This window comes from Peromyscus leucopus, chromosome 18 (assembly GCF_004664715.2).
Source record: "Peromyscus leucopus breed LL Stock chromosome 18, UCI_PerLeu_2.1, whole genome shotgun sequence".
In the NCBI taxonomy this organism is placed as follows: Eukaryota; Metazoa; Chordata; class Mammalia; order Rodentia; family Cricetidae; genus Peromyscus; species Peromyscus leucopus.
In genome coordinates, this window is record NC_051078.1 from 33079624 (window position 1) to 33101373 (window position 21750).

A 21750-nucleotide genomic window follows, 5' to 3' on the forward strand; every position below is an offset into this window, starting at 1 on the left:
TCCTAAATGGATGTATGCCTTGTTGGCTCCAATAATTCTTAACTATATATAATATCAGTTTTAACAATAAATATTTAATAAAGTTAGTTTAATAAATTTAGCTCTCATTTCAGAAATGGACATCCAATCAGACCATTTTTTTTCACTACTTACTATGGAAATTTATGATTATCCTTGGGATCAATTTATTATAAGTGGCATTTTTCTAATACAAGCTATTTGGAGCTAAATGTAATGCATGAGAAGTGATTATAATCTAGTAAGTGCTTAATAAATATTTACTGTTTATTATTAGCAAACCTTTGAACAGTTTTAGAGTTATAGAAAATTGTGACAATGATGGAGTTACCATGCACTCTATCGTTAATATTTCATTATGCATTTGCTATCGTTCATGGACCAATGTCATTAATGTCATTAATGTCCACACTTCTCTTTGGTCTTAGTTTTTACCTATGAACGTTTCTCTGGTCTTGGAGCTCATCTCAGAGACCTCTTGATAGTCATGTTTCCTTAGGTTTTTCTTGGCTTGGCTGGTCAGAGTTTCCTGGATTGTCATGGCGATTATGGTATTTCGGGACACTGGGCAGATACACTGCAGAATGCCCTTGAGCTGACAAACGTCTGGTGCCTTTCATATGATTATACTGCGTGTCACATTGAAAGCATATGCCATCACATGGACATGTCACTCCTTACGTTACATAGATTTTGTCACATGGCTAAAATAGTGTTTGTTAGTTGTTTCCATTATGCTGTTATTTTAAAAGGTTTTTTTCTCCCCCGTGCAAATTTTACATTTTTGGGAAAAGTCACTGTTTGCTGCCCACATGTAAAGGATGGGAACTGTGCAGCACTTTCTGAAAGATGGAGTAGCTGTGTTACTTGTTTGGGGAGCTCATGGAAAGTTCGTCTTCTCCTTCGTCCCTTTCTCCATTTACTTCAGTGTGAGCTCTTTGGTAATCATTCTCCATGTCCAGTTGCAATCTAAAACTGCTTCAGTTGCCCAAATTGTTCCAGCTTTGATAACCGTAAGTAGTGTCAGCCAACGCTTTGTTCTGTTGAGATATTCTTCACAAAGTCAGGATGGTTTCGGTCCATGGGGCACACTGCTGGCTTCTACGTTTGCCCTGAGTACTACTCACTTCCTGGCACTGTGAAATATTTCAGACTCAGGTTATATCATTCCTTGTACTGGAGAATGTCATTAGAGACCAGGATCTGGGAGGTAAGTGTATTTATCCATAGGGAGATGGTGCTGACCGAGCAAGAAAATGTGTGTGTGTGCATGCGTTTGTGTGTGCACGTTTGTGTGTGTGTGTGTGTGTGTTTGATTGTGTGTGTGTGTGTGTGTTGTGTGTGTATGTACACCAACCTGTCCATGTTTACATTTGTCAGGTGTTTGGTTGATGTTACAGAATTTTTGTCATAACTGACTTAGGAGGGATTATTTCGCTCATGGTTCCAAAGTGTTCAGTCTATGGTTTCTTAGCCCCATGACCTTGACCAAGAGCATCATGGTGGTTCAAGTACATTGAGGGGGAGCTTTTTATCTTCATGGCAGGGGTGAGGTCAGGGGAGTAAACCAGGGGTGAGGCCGATTCTTCAAAAACACTGCTTTCAAGGAGGTCCCGTATCCTAAATTTTCCGGAACATTCCAATTTTGTGTCACCAGGCATGGACAGGCATTCAACACCTGAGCCTGTGGACTTGGGGGCATTTCATATTCAAACCACAGGAACAGATATCTTTAAATATGTCTACATCTACATATCTTTATCCACATTCAGTTAAGTATGAGTTCATACTGATGATTCTAACTTTAATACATTCCTGTATTAATTGTTCTAACCTCCCTTTTCTTGCTTATATAACAGCGAGAACCTAGTTCCAAAGCCCTCTCACCCACTAACTTTATAGAGTTGACATATAGAGTGCTCTTGGAATCATTGACACACAAACCCTATGAGCAGGGTACAGGGCTTGTGTACAGGTTTTTCTGATGTTGACCTTACAGAGGACACGTGTTCCCATAGTGACTTAGTTTAGCCTCTTTTCTCTCATACCCTTTCATTGGGTTGTTCTTCTCTCATATTCTGCATCCCACACTATCTCTGAAATTAACTCTTAACCGGGGTTCAAAAAGGCGGGTGCTTCATATTCCCTCTCCCGTGTGAATGACTGAATCTTTAGATTGTGTGTTTAAAGAAGGCTGGAAACTATAAGAGGTCAAGGGAAGAGAATGAAGGTGATACAAAGTGGGGAAGAGATATGATGGAACAAAGGGTTAAGCCGGGCGGTGGTGGCGCATGCCTTTAATCCCAGCACTCGGGAGTCAGAGGCAGGTGGATCTCTGTGAGTTCAAGGCCAGCCTGGGCTACAGAGTGAGTTCCAGGAAAGGCGCAAAACTACACAGAGAAACCCTGTCTTGAAAAACAACAACAAAAACAAACAAACAAACAAACAAAGGTTAAATAAGGTGAGGGATAGGAGAATAGAGGAGGGGGTGTGGGGAGGGAAGGATACGTAACACTAAGAGCTTTGAAAAGCCATATGGAAACCTACTCCTACAGAATCTCAGTCTCCCTAAAACACACACACACACACACACACACACACACACACACACACACACACACGGAGTTTTAAATGGAGTCACCCTATAACATGGGGACAGAGCTTCCACCGGCTGCCATAGGCTATCAAATGAAAACTCAAGAGCCAAGCACACTCATCTATTTTTTAACTTATTGGTCTTTGAGTCCCATAGACAGCCCTCCACATGACAGGCTTCTACCATTGCCATGGCTACCCTCCCGAATTTGATGGAGGGACCCTTTTGTTTGAAGACATTGTAGAAGATGGAGACGCCAAGCTGGGACTCACCTGGAAGCTTCAGCCTTATCGGCTAATCATGTGGTAAGGTGCTGGAAGAAAAAATAAAAGCACTACCTAGGAGGAAAAATAATCGACAGTATTACCCTGTTGTGAACCCTACAAGCTACAATAAGGACGGGCCTGGCAAGTATCCTGCTGGTGCAATAGCTTTCTGATCGGATTCAAAGCCTGCCCCACAAGACGGGACCCATGCCTAGTACTCTGTAAGCCGGTGACTGCATGAACTGACTAGAGGTACTATTCACTATAGCTGACCAGGTTATAGGCCCAAGAGGAGACCCTAATACTATTATTACACTATATGGACATAGTAAGAAACTGCCCCTAAGTTATTATCTTTGTACCACCAGACAAGTGTATCCCTCAGCTCATCAGAGATGCACACAGGTCCAAACTGGGTCAAGATGCAGAGAATAAGAGACTGTGGAGTTCCCTGTCCCTAAATGGGACATCTGTGTCTATATGAGCCTTCTCTCACTGCTCAGGGGTCACTGTAGAAGTCAGATTGTAAAGGCCAGAGGTAGTAGACATCTGCCACAAAATAGTATTTGCCAGGAACACCAGGACCATTGCCCAAATGAACTCCTAGCTGCTGGGACGGCAGGCACAAGACCTACACAATACCAAGGCAACCAAATTCAGCACGGATGGTGGAGGGGCTCACAAAGGGGAGCCATTGGCAACCGGTGGCTGCTGGGGGAGGGAGAGTGGGTTTTCTTCAGGAATGCTGCCCCTCTGAGTCTGTCTACTCTAGTTGATGAACCCACACCTCGTATACTCAGGCAACACTAAGTGACTTTACAAAACGACACAATTTACAAAATAATAATTACGAATTAAAAAAAATAGTGGATTTACAAAACAAACAACAAACACAAAATAGAACGAGTAAAATTGTGAGGCAAAAGTGATAGGGGACATGGGGGGGGAAACGGGAGAAAAAAGAGATAGTTTTGATCAAAATGTATTAGATGCATGGATGATATTTTCAAACAATAAAAAAAAAAATTGAAAAACGGGCCTAGTCCTTTGAGGTTTCTTCTGCTCAGTAACAGTCAGAAGCAGCTGCTGTCAGAGACCTGGGCTCAGAGAGCAGGCGACTCTAGTTTGAAGTCGCCTTGGTTTCTCAAATCTGGACAGTAGGGTTTGAAGAGTACATTGGTTCATGTTCTCAACATGAACTATTATTTTTAACAGGTTTAGATGGTGCTTGGTATATGGTGTCCAGTAAGTCAGTTCGATCCAACTGTGACTTAATTCCACCACTGTCAGATCATGTCGGTCATAGATATGAAAAGGAAGAGAACAAGAATCTGTCACAGCAGCTCTGGGTTGAGTCTCAATGGCCATCTCTGCTCCTAAATGCCAACCTAATTTGCTCCCTAGAGTCATGGTTATATTTTTCCTCTTTGCCTTGGCTTTCTTTCCTTCCTATTCATCCTTTTCTACAAAAACCCTATGATTGCACACTGAATTTCACTCTCTCCTCCTGTCCCTAGTTATGATGGACATTGGTCTGTACTAATACCCATTTGTCTTCTCACCTGGGATTGTTTCCAGAAATTGGACTGTGACAATGGATAGGAGCACTGGATTGACACTGTCCTACAGAGGATAACAGTTTTCCGATGCCATCACTGGTGCAGTGACCTGACCCTTCTGCTTTGGAATCTGAGGTGCCTAAGTGTCACATCTGAGCCTTGAAAAGGGAAGGGGACATTAAAACTAGTAACACTTTCCAGCCACTTATGAATAATCTCTCTTTCCCTGTCATTCTCTTCAAAGCCACAAAACAGCTTCTCTGTCACGTTTAGACAATGCAGTTGCTGCTGTTTTGGAGGGCTGGATTCTGATTGCCTCTGTGTCTTTTATTTGGGAAAGGGCACAGAGACATTGGAAGTATTCATAAAAGTGTTCAAGAAGTCACACGATTTGAACAGAAAGCCTTCATTAGTCTTCCTAATAGATTTAGAATAAAAATAAATGTAGAAAGAGTGGGCAAATTTATTCAAGCACATGTCACATGGGCATTGAGAAAGAAGGTCATCCAATTAACTAATTACATCTTGCAGATCCTTGGTGTAATGCTCAGAGGCAGTTGCTGTCAGAAATCTGGGTGCAGAGAGAGCCGGCAACCCTAGTTTGAAATTCGCTGGGTGTCTCAAATCTCAACAGGCGCCACTCACACGTAAAGGCTATGTTATAATTAAATATTGACAAGCAATGTGTTTCTTGGAATTCTAGGACATTTTGCTTTCATCATGCTCCAATCAACAAGGCCAAAATGCAAGCCAATGACATATAAATTGGGCTGCCGGTCTCCAGCTACTGTCTCAAAGCTTCCCAATAGATAACAGAGGAAGAAAAGGAACACTTCTTAATACCTACTCAGGACTAGGCCTTTTCCTAGACCTTTCACCTAAACCTTGAAAAATCCCCTTGTGGATCTGGTCAAACAAGCAGGAAAGGGTATTTAGAAGGAAGCTGATGAGGGTGGACCAGACATCAGCAGCCACAAGCTACCTGTGCCTGGGAAGTGTGCAGGCTCCCTGCTCCACCAACCTGGATGTGGGTGGTGAGTCTTTAGGTTCCATACTCATACACTGGACAGCATCTGTCATTAGCTTCTGAGATTCTGAGCTGACACCAGGCTGGCAGGAGAAGGCAGTCACTGTGCTTTGCACTAATGAGGAGTCCTGCTAGTCACTGTCAGGAAAGGAGAAGTGAGTGAGTGGGGGGGAGGGAGGAGCACATGGGCCGTGACCAGCAAGCATACTCCCTATTTGGATGGATTGACTTAAAGTTCCCACTTAGAATATAGGTTTCTCTTCCTCTTGTATGACACATCAGATTCACGGGGCGATTCTGGCAGCTCATTAGGCTCTGCCTCCTTTCCTCTGGTGGCACCACACCAGCCAGAAAGCCCAGGTGTTCCCAGCTTCCCTCAGCACAGCTGCATTTCCTGTCTTTGGCCTATTTTCCTTGGGCCAACCTCCCGAAGGGATCTCAGCAAAGCCACAGGAACCCAGGATCCTCCAGCAGTGGATTCTGCAGCCCACGGTGGCTCAGCTCTACAGTCCTGACCCATGAGTATTTACAGGCACAGACAGTAGCTTTCTAAAGCCCAGTTGAGCTCCTTTGATTTTGTCCTTGCATGGAGATGACTGCTGAGAAGCCAACAAAAGACTAATAAAACCCCTCTGCCCACTCCTTTTTAATGTCTTTCTGGAACTCCAGTGCAGGGACCATCGGCTCCCAGTGTTTACTTCCATATGAAAGAGTGGCTGAGCTGTGAACCACATCTCTGGGAGAACACTGGGCCCTCTATGAACTCAGAGTCCCGCCGAGTCAGTCACACGTTTCCTTGGAGCGTTGATAAACTAGAGTAGGTGACACATCTATCAATACTGAGAGCCGCTGTCATATCTGTCCGTTTATCTGGGTGCCAAGCGAGGCCCGAAGTCCTTCTGATTGTTTTGTAAGAGGTAAGCACTGCTAACGTACTCACTTCGTTGACAAACTAACCAGAGAGTTGAAGAAGTTAGGTGAGCGTGCTCCGAGCAGACAGCCAGTAAACAACAGAGCCAGCTCAGGTCCGAAGTCTGTCTGTCCGTTCTTCACAGACGCCCTCAGCAATTGGGGTTTACCATATTTGTCTCCTTGTTAGACTGAGGAGGACTGTTCACGGAAAAGTCATCCAAGTCACTGTCTAACTCTTTGTTTGGTAATTTGTAAGACCAGAAAGCTTTGTGCAGAACAGAACAAAGCAAAGTAAAATCTTTCATTGTGAAGTAATTTTAGATTTGACAGAAAAAAATTGAAAAATGAGCAGAGGTCCCCTGTATTTTTCATGCACTCGCCTGTCATGTGAACATCTGTAACTAAGCGACATTCTTCATGACTCAGGAATTGTCCATGGGACCATACAACGAACTCACTGACACTCTTAAGATTATATGGTTTTTATTCTCAATTTCTAATAATTTCCAATTTGGTCATGCTTTTCAGGGTCTATGTTTTTTGTTTTTTGTTTCAGTAGGGAGTTGGGTGCACTTTTCAAATGTGTTAGGTTCTGTATGTTACCATTTCTGTTCTTACCTGATACTGGGGATGCTAAAAGAATACCACATTTGGAGTGCAGGCATACTTCTGTACCATGTTTGGAGTGCGGGTATACTTCTGTACCATGTTTGGAGGGCGGGTATACTTCTGTACCATGTTTGGAGTGTGGGCATACTTCTGTACCATGTTTTGGAGTGCAGGCATACTTCTGTACCATGTTTGGAGTGCAGGTATACTTCTGCTGGGTGATGAACAGTGGAGACTCGGCCACACCCCCTTTTACCAACCTTCATCTTCAGCCCCACCTTGATGCTGGATGTGACTCTCAACCCAAATTGTCTCTTGACTTGACCATCTGCCTCTTCTCTCGGCTGTTTCTTACTGAGGTCTGGTAGCCCGACTCAATCTTTCAAGTTTTCACTTCACTTTCCATGTTCTACATCAGTTTCTTCCTGAACACCTCTGTGGTCCAGATTCAACTGTCTTAGCTTGGAGTTTGGGTTTTTATGTTCTCATGAACTGTATTCTGCCTCTACATATCTTAGTAATCTCACTTGGTCTGGAAGAATCCAAATGCCCTGCTCTGACATTTAATTCGTCTCTCAATCTTTTTTGTTTTTTTTTTCTTCAGAGCAAATGGTAACTAAATTAACAGTTTCAAATTGACGTAGCTGGTGACTGGAGGATTAACTGAACCAGGAAAGGGATAGGGACTTCCCAAATGTCCTTCAGTCGTCAGGACAAACACAGCTTAAAATAAAAACCAAACAGACATCAAACACCACTGAAGGGTATGTTTTAGAAAAGAATTTCAAAATCTTTGCTCTGCCAAATGGCAGACGCATTCTAACCCACTTTTGGAAAGGAATGCTGTTATTAGTCACAGTATTTAAACTTGGGCTTTAACCAGGAAAAATAAGTATTAAAATCAGACTTAATATGTCTGAAGCAAATTTGCACACCCTCCATACTCCCTGAAACCAGTGTTTCCCCTCACCTTTCCTGGTGATGTTCCTAGGCCTGTGTGTTCGGAGGCACCAGGCTAGGACACTCAAGGCCACGTTCTTCTCTGTTCAGGCTCACGTATAAGCATTTGCCCACTCCGGCCAGCCTTGCCCGGCAGTTCTCAATACTTCCTCTTATCCTGTCTTCCTGTCTTTACTCTTAATTTTCCTAGAGAGTTATCGCAGACCTCTTGACCTCCATACCTCTAAAGTACATGGGGATAGATTCATCAGTCATGTGGCCGACTGGCTCAGAAACTTGAGCAACATCCTTGAATCTACTGGGGTTAGAAAAGACTCCTTTGTCTGGATTTGAGCTCTTGTGGGTCCCATAGCACTCTTCAATATTTTTGTTATTTTTTGTTTTGTTTTGGTTTGGTTTGGTTTTTTTTCCGAGACAGGGTTTCTTTTATAATTGTGCTTCTGGCTCGAATCAGGTCTGCCATGCTCTCTCCCAAGTGCGATACACCCGCGTCTTAAGATCGTCTTCTCCATTCTCCTGTCTCCTCTGCTGGTGCTCCTTTCGACGCCTCTTTGGTCAATATTGGTGATCCTGAATTGATTCCAGTTCAATGTCTTTCAGCAGAAATGTGTCGAATGTCTATCATGTGTTATTTATGCAAAAACAGAACAGACTTGCACTTTCAAGAAGTTCACCGTCTAAAGTGCAGTGCAGTTAGACGACTATAAAATCATCTATCTGGGCACTGGTGGCACATGCCTTTAATCCCAGCACTCAGGAGGCAGAAGCAGGCGGATCTCTGAGTTCAAGGCCAGCCTGGGCTACAGAGCGAGTTCCAGGAAAGGAGCAAAGCTACACAGAGAAACCCTGTCTCGAAAAACAACAACAACAACAAATCATCTACAACAGGAGAGGCAGGATGAGGGCGGTGCCTGTGGGAAGCCCTCGTGGCAGAGCACAGGGAGCAATTAGCACTGTGGAGGCAGTAAAGTGGTGGAGAACGCACAGCTAACAGCCGAAGTGGGGTGGGAACTCTGTATAGGAACGTACCAGCGCGACAAGGGGTCAAAGGGTAGGCAGAGGTAGACGTGGTGTGCTGCGCTTCCCTTCTCCATAAGTGCACATTCTAGCGACTTTCTCCGCCGCGGGCTTCATGGCACTCTGAAATGGCTGTTATTTCTCAGAACCTCGTCACTTCCTCTTTCTGTTCAAAGCACGTTGTGGTTTAGATGGGGAGCATGGACTGCACAGTCAGCACCCTGGCTGACACAGTGTATCAGCCCCGCTGCTGCTGCTGCTGCTGCTGCAGCTTGCATCCTGGCTCACCGGGGTCGTGAACTCCCGGAGCATCACCGCCTCTGCACAGAGTGGCAGTGACAGCGATGGACATAGATACTAAGCTTCATACAGTTTTTGTCTGCGTGTAAGCACCACTGTCCAATGGAAATCCACCTGCAGGACACAAATTCTCAGATACAGTTATTAAGTCCACAGCAGCAGGCAGAGTCTAATCACAGACCGATTGCTACATTGTAAACTCTGTGCCCAGGAAGCCGGCCCCCTGGGGTCAAAGGTGAGTCATTCCTCTGCTTGCTTAGGAATGAATGACGCCTTCATCCATCCTTCCCAACCTTGTTTCACCAAGTTCTCAACTTCAGTTCCAAAACTTTCCATTCAGACGGGCTGTCTGCAGCAGAGGAAGAGAAGTCATAAGCCGTTTTCTTAACTTGTTCTGGGCTCCTAGCAGCCAGCTTCCCACCCACAGTCACATTTTTAGGTAGTGTGATTACTCCTTCATAATCTAATCAAGTCTATACCTTAACTACTTCATGTGTCTGTCTATGGCTTATTATAATATCTAAGGTAAATTTTTAAAGGAAAGAAATCCAGTGATTTAAAACACCCTGTTCTTCCCTCCATGTAAGCTTTGTGGTTTTTGTCTGTTTGCTTCTTGCTTTTTTTTTAATAAAAAGAATAACTTATTTTTATTTTATGAGCCATCTCTCCAGCCTTTTGCTTTTTTTTTTTTTTCAACATCTAATGAGCATTAGCAGGGTAGCTACCGCAGAAGTAAGATCTCTTCAAGGAACAGAATGATAAAGATACCGTGGTCCCTGCCCTTCAGACAGTCACAGCTTGCTGTCCCTGACACTGGGATTTGTAGGCAATGTATAACTGAAACTCGAAAGTGTTCTAGGGCTGGGGAGAGGGGATGGTGGTAACATGCTCACTATGCAAGCATGAGAATCTGAGTTCAGATCTCGAGCACCCATGTAGAAACCAGGGACACATCTGTAAAGGCCAGGGGCACACCTGTAAAAGCCAGGGACGTGTCTATAATCTCAGCAAGGAGGTAGAAGTCAGGATCGTCCCTGGGGTTATCGCCAGCCAGTTTAGCTAACTGCTGAGTTTTAAGTGGACAACAATTGAGGCAGACATCTGATATCACTCTCTGACTTCCACATTTACACACACATAGATGTACACATGCATGTGAACACACACACAGAGACACAGATACAGACACACACACACACACACACACACACACACACTATTCAAGACAGCACATACTTTTGTTCTGCTCTATCCAGAAGCATGTTTGCAAGATAAATATAAGGATAAATTCCCATGGGGGGGGGCATAGTCCTAGATCAGCTTTCCAAGCTTTCTTTGGCAGATGACTCTTAAAACACACTGCATCCTATATTCAAGCAAATAAGGACTGCTTCTGCGATATTGAATGCTTGGGCAAAATTCCCCAAACCTCTAACTATAGCTTTCTAAACCTACTGGAAGCTTTAACTACAGAGGATGGCTCAGGATTTCCCGGGTCTGTGGCTGCTCCTACTTCCCTGAACTCCCAGAGAAGGAGTCACTGTGTGGGGCTTGCTTCTCCATCTCTTCAGCTCAAGGTCAAAGCAGGCGGAGGAATTTCCAGTTCTCTCTTTAAATGAGCAAAAACTTAGGTGTTACTGAACTGTAGGTGGAATTTAACATCACCCATAGGTGAGAGTTCAGTTTGGAAGATGGGGGACTGGAAAACTATAATCTGAAAGATTTTCTTTCCTGTGGGGTATAAATGACCGGGGGTGGGGGTGGGGGCAAGGGGTTATCCTTAAAGTGACTTTTGACAGTGCCTGTGAAATATCACCAGCTCCGATTCATCATGACCAAGGTCATATGTTGTGGTGATCTTTTGTTTGTGATCTAACAAATACAGCTTGCCTGGAGATCAGAGGGTGGAGCTAACCATAGAGGCCAAGCAGTGGTGGCTCACACCTTTAATCCCAGCACTTGAGAGGTGGAAACGAGATTCCCCCATTTCCAGCTGAGGTAAGAGGTAGCTGTGTCTTGTTCCTTTGTCTCTCTGATCTTTCAGCATTTACTCCAATATCTGGCCCCAGGTTTTTATTATTAAGACCAATTAGGATTTGTGCTACAGCATATTATACGCATTGACCATTCATTCCCTCATCTGTTATGATAGCAGAGACTTTCCTGAAGGTTTATCATGTGTCACTTACAGTAACCGGCGCAGAGACTACAACAGCAGACAGGACACAGCCTGATCGTGAGGAACATCCAGGAAAATGGCCATAAACAAGTAAGTAATAATTGTAACTGAGTTCCCTGCATTTGAGGGGCAGGCAGAAGAGGGTAAGGGATGGGATGCACCCTGGGGAAACCACCCTTGTGGCTGTAGTAGTTAAGTATATAAATGTACACATAATCATCCTGATCACTGAGTTTCAAATTTTAGAGAGACTTCTGATTCTGAAGCCTTTGAAACCAACAAGAGAGCCTTCCTTCCTTTTTCCCTCCCTCCCTTCCTCCCTCCCTCTCTCCTCCCTTTTCTTTCCCCTTTCTCCTTCTAACCAGGGCTTCACACATGATAAGCAAACGCTATTTTGCTGTCCACTCCTACAGAATCAACACTGACATCTTCCACAGATCGACAGGAACATGTGGGGTTTGGGCCTCTGTGCCTGGCTTGTTTCGCTTAACGTAATAACCTCTCATTCCATCTAGAAAGACCCAATTTGGTAACACAGTCAAAGAATCGCCTTTGTTATTTTTGTCTTCTGTATAAACACTGTGAGTTTCTGTCATGCTCAGTAGACGTTAGAGAGACCAATAGCTGTCACACACAGGGGTGGCTTGGGGCCTTGCCATTATTGTGCTCAGAGCCCATGCTGATGGTCAGCAAATGTTTCCATGGAAATACCCTCTTCTGAATTAGAAATGGGATGTATAACGAGTATGTAATAATATAATGAAGAAGATAATATCATGCAATACTGTAATAAAGAAGATAATTAGAGCACCCTCACTTTACTTTTTAAGAAAAATTTTAAAGATCTAGGCATGTAGTCATATTTTTAATATTTGGTATCTACTAACATTTTAAGGAAATACTTTTAAAATACATTGAAGCCAATATTTTCAAATTGGCATTTTATTAGAGAACACAATCTGATTTATAAATCTGAACCGTGAAGGACTCAGTAGATAATTATAATCTTGAAGGAGTTTCAAATCCACCTTAATGGGACTCCATCAACCAACCAACCATAGACCATGTTTAAATTTTTAAACAGCGCATTAAATAATTAAACAGCATAACAAATTATGTTTTGGGTAACTGTCACAGCCTAATTTCTTGAGTACTCTCAAGAATAAGGCTAGACACATGACACTCTTGAAAGGAAACATGGCTCAAACTCTCTGCTAGAAATAGATGAAATAAAAATCCCAACCAGAGGCTGTCACCGAAGCTTTTGTAGACACACCCCAGCCCTTTCCAGACTTTCATGTTAAACTCACTGACAAGGCAGCTTTCTCTTTTTGCTGGAAGTTTTACCTGCTTTTATAAATATCTTGGTTTTACCGATTCAGCAATCCGTGTCCCTAGCCTGCCTTACTATGGCCACGATTTCTCATGACTTTTAAAACACCTGGTCAGGAGCTACAGAAAAACATGTCTGCCTTTGTAACCCACTTCGCATCTCTGTTGACCCAAATTCCTTTGTCAGACAACTGGAAGAAAACTGTTATATATTTTACAACGGTTGCCAGTGTCCGGTGTCATGACGTGTTTTTTTTTTTCCCTTGCAATGTGTTTGACAAATTTCAAAGTGATGCTTGCCACCTCCTTCCTGGATTCCATGTATTCCAAATACCGGCAAGTATTAGTCAAGAAGTTAGTTGCAGATATTACCACATTCTCTTTCTTGGAGCTTTAAAAACACCATTCTTCCATGGAGATGACTTTAACCCTACACAACTAAACCATCTTTGGCTGTGATGGTTCAATAGAAAAATTCCTATAACCACACAAGACTCCACATTTCATATGACATGGCTAACTGTATGGTTTTTTTTTCTCTTATATTTTGATTTGTATCAAGGCAAGGTCTCATCAATGCAGGCAGTCCTTGAACTTGCTATGTAGATGAATACGACTTTGACCCTTGATTCTCCTGCCTCCATCTCTCAGGCTGTAGGTGATACAGGCTGTATGAACCGCCACACCTACCTAAACTTGTCTGTTTTAGAAGCTCCAGGGACTGAGTTCAGGGGCTCATGAATGCCAGGCAATCACTCTATCAACTGAACTACCACTAATTATATTTTTGAAGGAATAAAATAGCCTGGGGTTCTTTAAGGTGTAGCGGGATGGAGATATGGTATAAAAGATCCAGAAAGAATTAAATCAAAATGCTTCATCAGCTTCTGTCTGTCCAGCAGGCTTGCAGAAATGAGCTTCAGGTATAGCAACACTTCAGTCCAAGACAACTGCGTAATCCACAGACATCACAGCTAAGCTGTTTACTTCACTGAGCCACGGCGACAAGATTTGAAGCAAAACGGGTCAGCAGACGTGGTTTCAAGTCCCAACTATCACCATCATTATGCAGTCCTGGGAAAACCGTGTCCCTTCTCCGATTTCCATAAAATAACAGGGATGACATTCAGCCATGCCTAACATCTGTCTTTTCTGGGAAATTCAGTAAATCCTTTAAGGCAGTTGTACTGGTGATTCTGAAAGGCAGTGTGTGTATGGAGGGGCTGCTGATGGGAGTCGGGGAGCCTGTGATGTTGCTCAGAGGAAGTGCAATTGCCTGGAAGACTCAAGGCCCTGGTTTGATTCTCAGTGCTGCAAAAATGAATGGGTAAATTAATGAATGAACAGTAACTCTAGGGCTGGGGTTGTAGCTGGAGTTATTCTCTCCAGCTTCTGCCAAGCCCTGGAAGTCCTGCAGCTCACTTATATAATAAACACACAGAGGCTTACATTAATTAAACTGTTTGGCCTAATGGCTCAGGCTTCTTGTTATCTAGTTCCTATATCTTAAATTAGCCCATTTCTCTAAATCTTGCCATGTGGCTCGTGGCTTACCAGCATCTTCACATGTTGCTTGTCATGGCGGCGGTTGGCAGCATCTCTCCTGACTCAGCCTTCCTGTTCCCAGAATTCTCTTCTCTCCTTGTTCCGCCTATACTTCCTGCCTGGCTACTGGCCAATCAGTGTTTTATTTATTAACCAATCAGAGCAACACATTTAACATACAGACCATCCCACAGCACTTCCCCTTTTCTTTTTTTTTTCCAAAAAGGAAGGTTTTAACTTTCACATAGTAAAATTACATATAACAAAACAATTATCAAGCAAGAATTACAGTTACAATATCTAGTCTATTTATAATATCTAGTCTATTTGTATTTGGCAAAATCAAAGAAGATATCCTATCTCTCCTACATTTGTGAGTCTACGGTTTCATATCTAACTTATCTCTTATCATAACTAAGGAAAATTATAACTATCTAGTCTTCAACTGCATAAAAGACCCCAGAAGGATATAAAATTACCTAAGTAAACAGGAAGAACATTGTAAGCAACTTCCAAAACTCTGGAAACAACAGAGACAGCTGGCAGCCTGGATAGTCACCTAATATTCCTTTGTAAACTTGGATCATCTGTCTTTAGCCCACAGGCCTAGAGTCTCTCAGTCACTTTTCTCTGTGTCCTGTAGAATGTCTGGCAGTTTCCTCTGTGAAAGCAGGAACTTGAAGGACCATTTTGTCAAGCAAAGTTCAGTGGTCACCTTCCTATGGGTCTTGCATGTCCAGTTGATCAAGCAGTCCAGGCAAGAACAGCTTCTTGCCCAAATGGCTATTTTTGCCAAGGTGTAGATAAACTCCAAATGGAGTGTCTTCAATGTCCATCCTACTCTCTGAAGTAAATCGGTGCTGCCAGGAGCAGACATGTCTCACTGTCCAGAAAGTCTAAATTTTTAAAACATTTTAACCCTACACTTTGAAGTGTTTGAAGATTACCTACCTAATTGAGTTATATCTATGCGAGCCATGGCCATACAGTTTATAAGTAATATAAGTCTCTGTGTGTTTACTTGGTTGGGTCTAAGCGGCCAAGGAACTGGTGGTGAGAGAGATTTGTCCTGACTGTGAGCCAGGCAGGACTGTAGAAAACTCCAGCTACATAGGGAGATGGTAATGGGTAAAGCATTTGCGGAGCAAGTGTGAGGACCTAGGTTAGAATCCCCTGTACCATGTAAACCACAGGACATGGCTGCCCTCTCCTGTCACTCCAGCGCTGAGTGGTGGAGACAGAAGGGTCCAAAGGGCTCCCTGGTCAGCCAGTCAGTACTACAGGTGCAGGAGAGATGCCGTCTCAAAAATAAGGTGGAGGGTGGTGAAGGAGGACACCTGATGTACCCCAGCCTCCACACATGAATCAGCAAATAGTTGTAACCATAAACGCACATGCACGCACATACGCACACAAAGCAACATAGGAAAGAGGGTGTGGCTAAGGACGTCAAACTCCGTCACTTGCTGAGGTTTCTCATTGCTCCTCATATGAAATCAGCAACTCCTTTTAGACACATAGCTTCGTCATGCTGGACTGACATCTCCACAGCACCTCAGGAAAGGGCTCATCAAATCCCACCCCACCTTTCTGAGCTAGTTTTACCAACACTTACAAGATGCCTGGTTCAAAACATCTGTTCAGGCCTGGAAGTGTGCCAGCCCCAGAAAAGCAGCCCCTGTTTCCTTCCTGGGTGTCCTGCAAAGGTAAAGATAAGATCAACACTTATGTGCAGGGTGATGGGGTCCTGGAGAGGCTCTAGTAAACATCTGGGACTATGCTTTCAGCTGAAAGTCCCAGTGTCTATGAGTTCAAGATCTCCATAATAAACAGAGAAGTGAAATACACATTATACCACCATGTCTTAGGCTGGCTGTTTCAATAAACATTAAACATAGAAGGCTTTAGAGCCAGAAAATTCAAATTTCAGCTCTAATTCCACGCCAGAAGGCTATTGGTAATGAAACCGTCTGTAGTATGTTAGCATGCCATATAATTCTAAAACCTTGTTCATATGAAGTGAAAATTTCAAATCCCAACCTATTCAAAGCATCCATCAATTCTAGTCTAACTGATTTTTCCCGGAACTATAATACAGTTCTCGGAGACTTAGAAATATCACCAGGCTTTCAAACTCAGGGATTCCATATCCAACATAAAGTAAACTTAAATGCAACATTGGAAAACCAGGAGAAAAATAGATACCTCATGTTGCTTGCAAAAGTATTTCTCAGGGGGTCGTGTAGGGAAGAGAGGTCTGGGTTTGATTGTACTTGACTTGATCTGGTGCTCGCTCTCAGTTACAATCCTTGAACTTGGACCTGGGCCTTCAGCTTCAAAGGTGCTCGGTGTTCCTGTCAGCAAAGTGGGCGAGGTACTCATGATGTCAGGGGAGCAAGTGGCCATGGAACTCAGTCGTGAGCCTTTCCAGACAGGATTAGACAGGTCATTGCTAAAATGTGAGGTCCACCACCTTTCTCTTTCCAGCCCAGCTCTGGCATTATCCAAAAGTTAGGGGTTCACTGATCGTCTAAGTGGTGTGCATTTGAATGATGTGTGTCTTCACGTTTTCACACGTGCAAGTGTAGGTATGAACATGCCACGGTGTATGTGTGGAGGTCAGAGGACAACCATGAGTGTTGGTCTTCATCTTCTACTGCACATACTGGCAAGGTAAGCTTCTAGAGGTTCTCCGGCCTCCGCCTCGTGTCTCGTCATAGAAGCACCGGGATTACAGATGCCTGCTACTGCACGGAACATAGGTTCTGGGGATTCGAACTTAGGTCCTCTCAACTGCATGGCAAGTTCTTTATCCATGGAACTATCTCCTGAGCCCCTCTACAGGGAGTCTTAAAGAAACGAATAAATAGTTGAGAATGATTGCATATACCAGAGAAACAGCAACAGGTTAGAAATGTTATGAATCATAAAGTGTGGACTTGATGTGAACATCCAACCCCCTACCCCCTGAAAAGCCGACCATTTCTCGGTGGGACCTGGGTCCTTCATCTTTCTCTTGAGTTTGTGGGTCCTCATACTTTCCCTCTGCATTTTGATTTTCTCAGCTGGTTGAAATGAAATATACTGAATGTTTCTACGTCACACCCTGTTTCTGGGTTCCACAGAACTTGTGCTCCATGTCCCTGTAGTCTTTGGAAAATTGACTTACTGTTTCCCACTGGGACTGGCAAGTTGCTGACTGTGCTCCCAGTTCTGCACAGATCTGCTTGTTTTTGTGCCCGTTGTGTGCCGCAGGTTGTGTGGGATACCCTAGGCCCAAACATCATCACCAGCACCGCCTGTGAAGGACACTTACTCCATCTCCCCATCCCCTCCTATCTAGTATTAATTTCTCTGAGCTGTTTTATGAAAACCAAGGGGCTTAGATATGCTGGGGTTTTGTCAAGATGAGAAAATAGTTGAGATTGTGTAGCTTTCAAATGGCCCTTCTATCATGTAGAATTTATGAAATCCTGGATCTTTTGGATTTCTGCTATCTTTATATCATCTATCCATCGTAACTGTTATTCACCAAGTGCCTCTACTATGCTCCAAGCACATAAAATGTACAAAGTCATGAAGATGCCAATGAAGCATCTTATTCTACAGATATCAAAAATGAGCTGGCTGTGGTGGTGCACGCCTTTAATCCCAGCACTCAGGAGGCAGAGGCAGAGGCAGGCGGATCTCTGTGAGTTCGAGGCCAGCCTGGTCTACAGAGTGAGATCCAGGAAAGGCGCAAAGCTACACAGAGAAACCCTGTCTCGAAAAACCAAAAAAAAAAAAAGTGTATAGGCAAAGGTCTGATGTTAGCTAAGCATGAAGGCGAATGCCTGTAATTCCAACATCGGCAAGCAGAGACACGAGGATGGATTACTGTGAATTTGGAGGTCGCCTGGGCTCATTTTTCTTGAGGTGATACAGTGAGTTGTGGTCAGTAACTATTTTCACCCCAGCTTCATTACACAGCTTTTGATATAATGTTATCCCATTGTTAAGTTCCTCATCAACACCAACAGTGGCTACCCGGGACTCTAATATTTACAATTTTAGTATCTAATTTAAGACAAATTATTTCTCAAAACTAAATGTCTTGAAAGAGGCTTACTTGATGTTTAAATTAGACACCATGTCTAAAAACATCTGTAGCAGTACATTGCTGGGATTCTTCCTTTATCATTTGAAAACAAATGTCATCAACGTGTGTGTTCTGTAGGATGCATTCTGAGAAGCGGCATCCGACAGTGTTTAATGCATGTCTGATTGTACCTACAGCATCTATGAAGGCTTGTTTTTGTTTACATGAAGTATTCCCACATCTGCATTGCCATCCCAGTCTCTCCTGGGACAGTAGTGACATTAAATTGAGTCTCTCGTTAATGGACAAGAATATCAGTATTATATTAGAGGCTGATGGCCCATCCAGTTCACAAATGATCAATATAGAGACATGTGACATATGTCACTATTCTACTTTGTGTTGGTTACTTTCCTCATCCTTGTGATAAAATACCTTGCAGCTTAGGGAAGGAAAGAATTAATTTGGCTTGCGGTTAAAAGGGACACAATCCATCGTGTTGGGGAGAACATGGCGGCAGAAGTCCTCCAAGGATAAGGCGCTAAGTCTGTTCTCATTCGGGCAGAATAGGAAGCAGAGATGGAACAGGAAGCAGGGTTGAGCTTTAAACAGCAAGATCCCTTTTCCTTAGAGACTTACTTCCTCCAGCGGGACCTGACTTCCCAAAGTTCCCACAACCTCCCAGAACAGCCCCAGCAGCTGGGACCAGGTGCCCCAGCACAGGATATTTCACATGCGGACTCTAATAGACATTTTGCTCTCTTCCCCCATGAGGGGACAGTTTACTAGGGAGTTGGCAGGATTCTGAGTGACTCAGCTACATCATCATAACACACAGGTGGATGTTGTTGATGCTCAGTAGGGATGGCCAGCTAACATTTCTTTGTATGCCATCAGGCCACATCGTAAGCCCTTTAAGGTATTCTTTTACTTAATTCCATAGAAAGGAAATGGCATGTACGGATGATGAGGCCCAGTAAGATAAGACAGAACACAAAGGCATGCCCACCTGGGTGTTCTCGGAGTCTTGGTGACACTGAGGGTGATTATAATCAGTTCCTTCCTTCTTCTCACAGGGGAAAGGAACAGGTTGCTCATGGATAATTGTCCCTAATTTCACTCTCCCTCTTTTTTTTAAATCTAATCTTTTGTGCAACTCTATCCAGCTCGGTCCTGATTCTTTAAAGCAATCTGAATACAAAATCGTCCGTCTTTCATGGCTTATCAAGTCTGTTTCCGGAAACAGACTCATTCAGAGTCTGAGCCCAAATGAAAGAGACACACTAGCTGTGACCCAGAGGCAGCCTGACCCATCCCATTCAGGGGGCTTACCTCTAACGTGTTGACAGAATGGCTGGACTACATGAACACTGGGAACAGAGAAGTCACAGCCACCCCAGCCAGATCCCGGGGGGGGGGGGGGGCGGATGTACAGACTGTGACTTGCGCTTCCATGTTAGAATCCAGGGAATCATTTTCAAGGAGGTGTGTGCTCAGCTATCACTACTCAGCTTCCTGAACATGTCCATCAGAAACTGGAGGAAGGAGGTGGAAGGCATGGACTAGTAAAAACTGTGTTTTAACAACCTTAATCTTTACGGAATTCCATGACTGCCCCCCAAGCAGTATCTTGATTTATAAGAATCCTTCTGAGAGTCCTACCTTAATGTGGGGGATGGGGAGAGGGCGGGTCCGGTTTCTCTTTACCTTGGTAGGAATTTCCATTAATAGTGTTACAAGTGTGGATCACAGTCCACAGAGTGTCCACTGAGATTTCCATGTTCTTGTGGAACAAAGAATTGGAGTAGGAATGCACTGATAGTAATAAGAGTGTATTAAGAAAGAGAAAAGCACTGTTGAGAATGGGAAGGGACAGAGGACCAGGATGGGTTTCAGAGTCCAAAGATGGCACTGTGAGTTCTGGTCATTTATAGTCACATGCGGTCTAAAGTCATGTCCAGGAGAGCACCCCTGCTCACACACCACGCATGCTGTTTTGTTATGTGGAGCAGGAAGTGGCGATGTTTCCAGTCTTCCCAAGCAATGGCTTTTTTCACACTCACACTGATGTCACTGTCTCCACCCCAACCTTCCTGCCACCATAGCAAGCCATCCTTTGAGTTAATAATAGAACATGATGCTGGAGACGGCATGGAAAGCGTGAAGACATTCGTTATTTTTTTCACATTCTAATAACTGTGTGTTTGTTGAGATGCTTCGGGTTTAACACAACTGGATAGAGGACTGGAACCTTCCAGAAATGTTTTTAGAATAGCTTAGCAGTTCCAGGGTCATTTGGGGCAGTCGGTGTGATCCTCAGATCACGAGTCGGTCATTCTTTGTGCGTGCGTTAGGGAATCTGATTAGAAACCTGTGGGGGGATGCAAAGGTAATCTTGAATTCCTATAGTGTGTGTGTGTGTGTGTGTGTGTGTGTGTGTGTGTGTGTGTGTGTAAGAGAGAGACAGACACACAGATACACAGAGAGACAGACACAGAGAGAGAGAGACAGACAGACAGAGAGAGGGAGACTGGAGACAGAGAGACAGAGACAGAGAGAGAAAGAGAGAGAGACAGAGAGAGAGAGAGAGACACAGATAGAAAGACAGAGACAGAGAGAGAGAGAGAGACTGATTGAGAGTTATTACTCTCTCCTCCATTTGGGACCAGGTGATTGAACCTAGTTGCTCAGACTTGTACAACATGCACTTTATCCATGGAGCCATGTTGTTGACCCAGATGCTCATTTAGAAAACAAACAAACAGAAACAAACTTCATTTGCTTTCTAGACATAAAAAAAAAGTTCGCAATTTAAATTTTCAAATATAATAGCAAAACTTTCAGTACTTATTTCTTGTCGCTGTACCTCCAATTTTATTCCCCATTCCTAAGCACTTTTCACAGTTTCTTTTGACATTTACTTACATATTTACACAGTGTAATGCTGTCTTATAGCTCTTTTTAAAATGTGTAGACACAACCAAATAAAGATTTCGTAACGAAAAATGGGGACCTGTGTCCTTTGTCTCCACGTCTGTCTTCACGGGACTAATGTGATTATGTAAAAGTTAAGTCAGAAGAGAGAGGACAGGATCCGAAGGCTGATCCAGACTAGAATATGTAAAACAAACGATTTTTTTTTTCCGAGACAGGGTTTCTTTGTGTAGCTTTGCGCCTTTCCTGGAACTCACTTGGTAGACCAGGCTGGCCTCGAACTCACAGAGATCCCCCTGCCTCTGCCTCCTGAGTGCTGGGATTAAAGGCATGCGCCACCGCCGCCACCACCACCACCATCACCCGGCTAAACCAAATGATTCTTAAAAGAATAAATTTGGCTAGAGTTGTGTTTAAT

The 21750-nt window shown here is 43.6% G+C and overlaps 1 long non-coding RNA gene across 1 annotated transcript; it reads left to right on the forward strand.

The window, feature by feature from the left end:
* The first annotated feature begins 11160 nt into the window (after positions 1-11160).
* On the forward strand, positions 11161-13959 carry LOC119089265. Its single transcript, XR_005093133.1, has 3 exons — positions 11161-11262; positions 11456-11533; positions 13678-13959. It is a non-coding gene; the product is annotated as an uncharacterized LOC119089265 (long non-coding RNA).
* The last annotated feature ends 7791 nt before the right edge of the window (positions 13960-21750 follow it).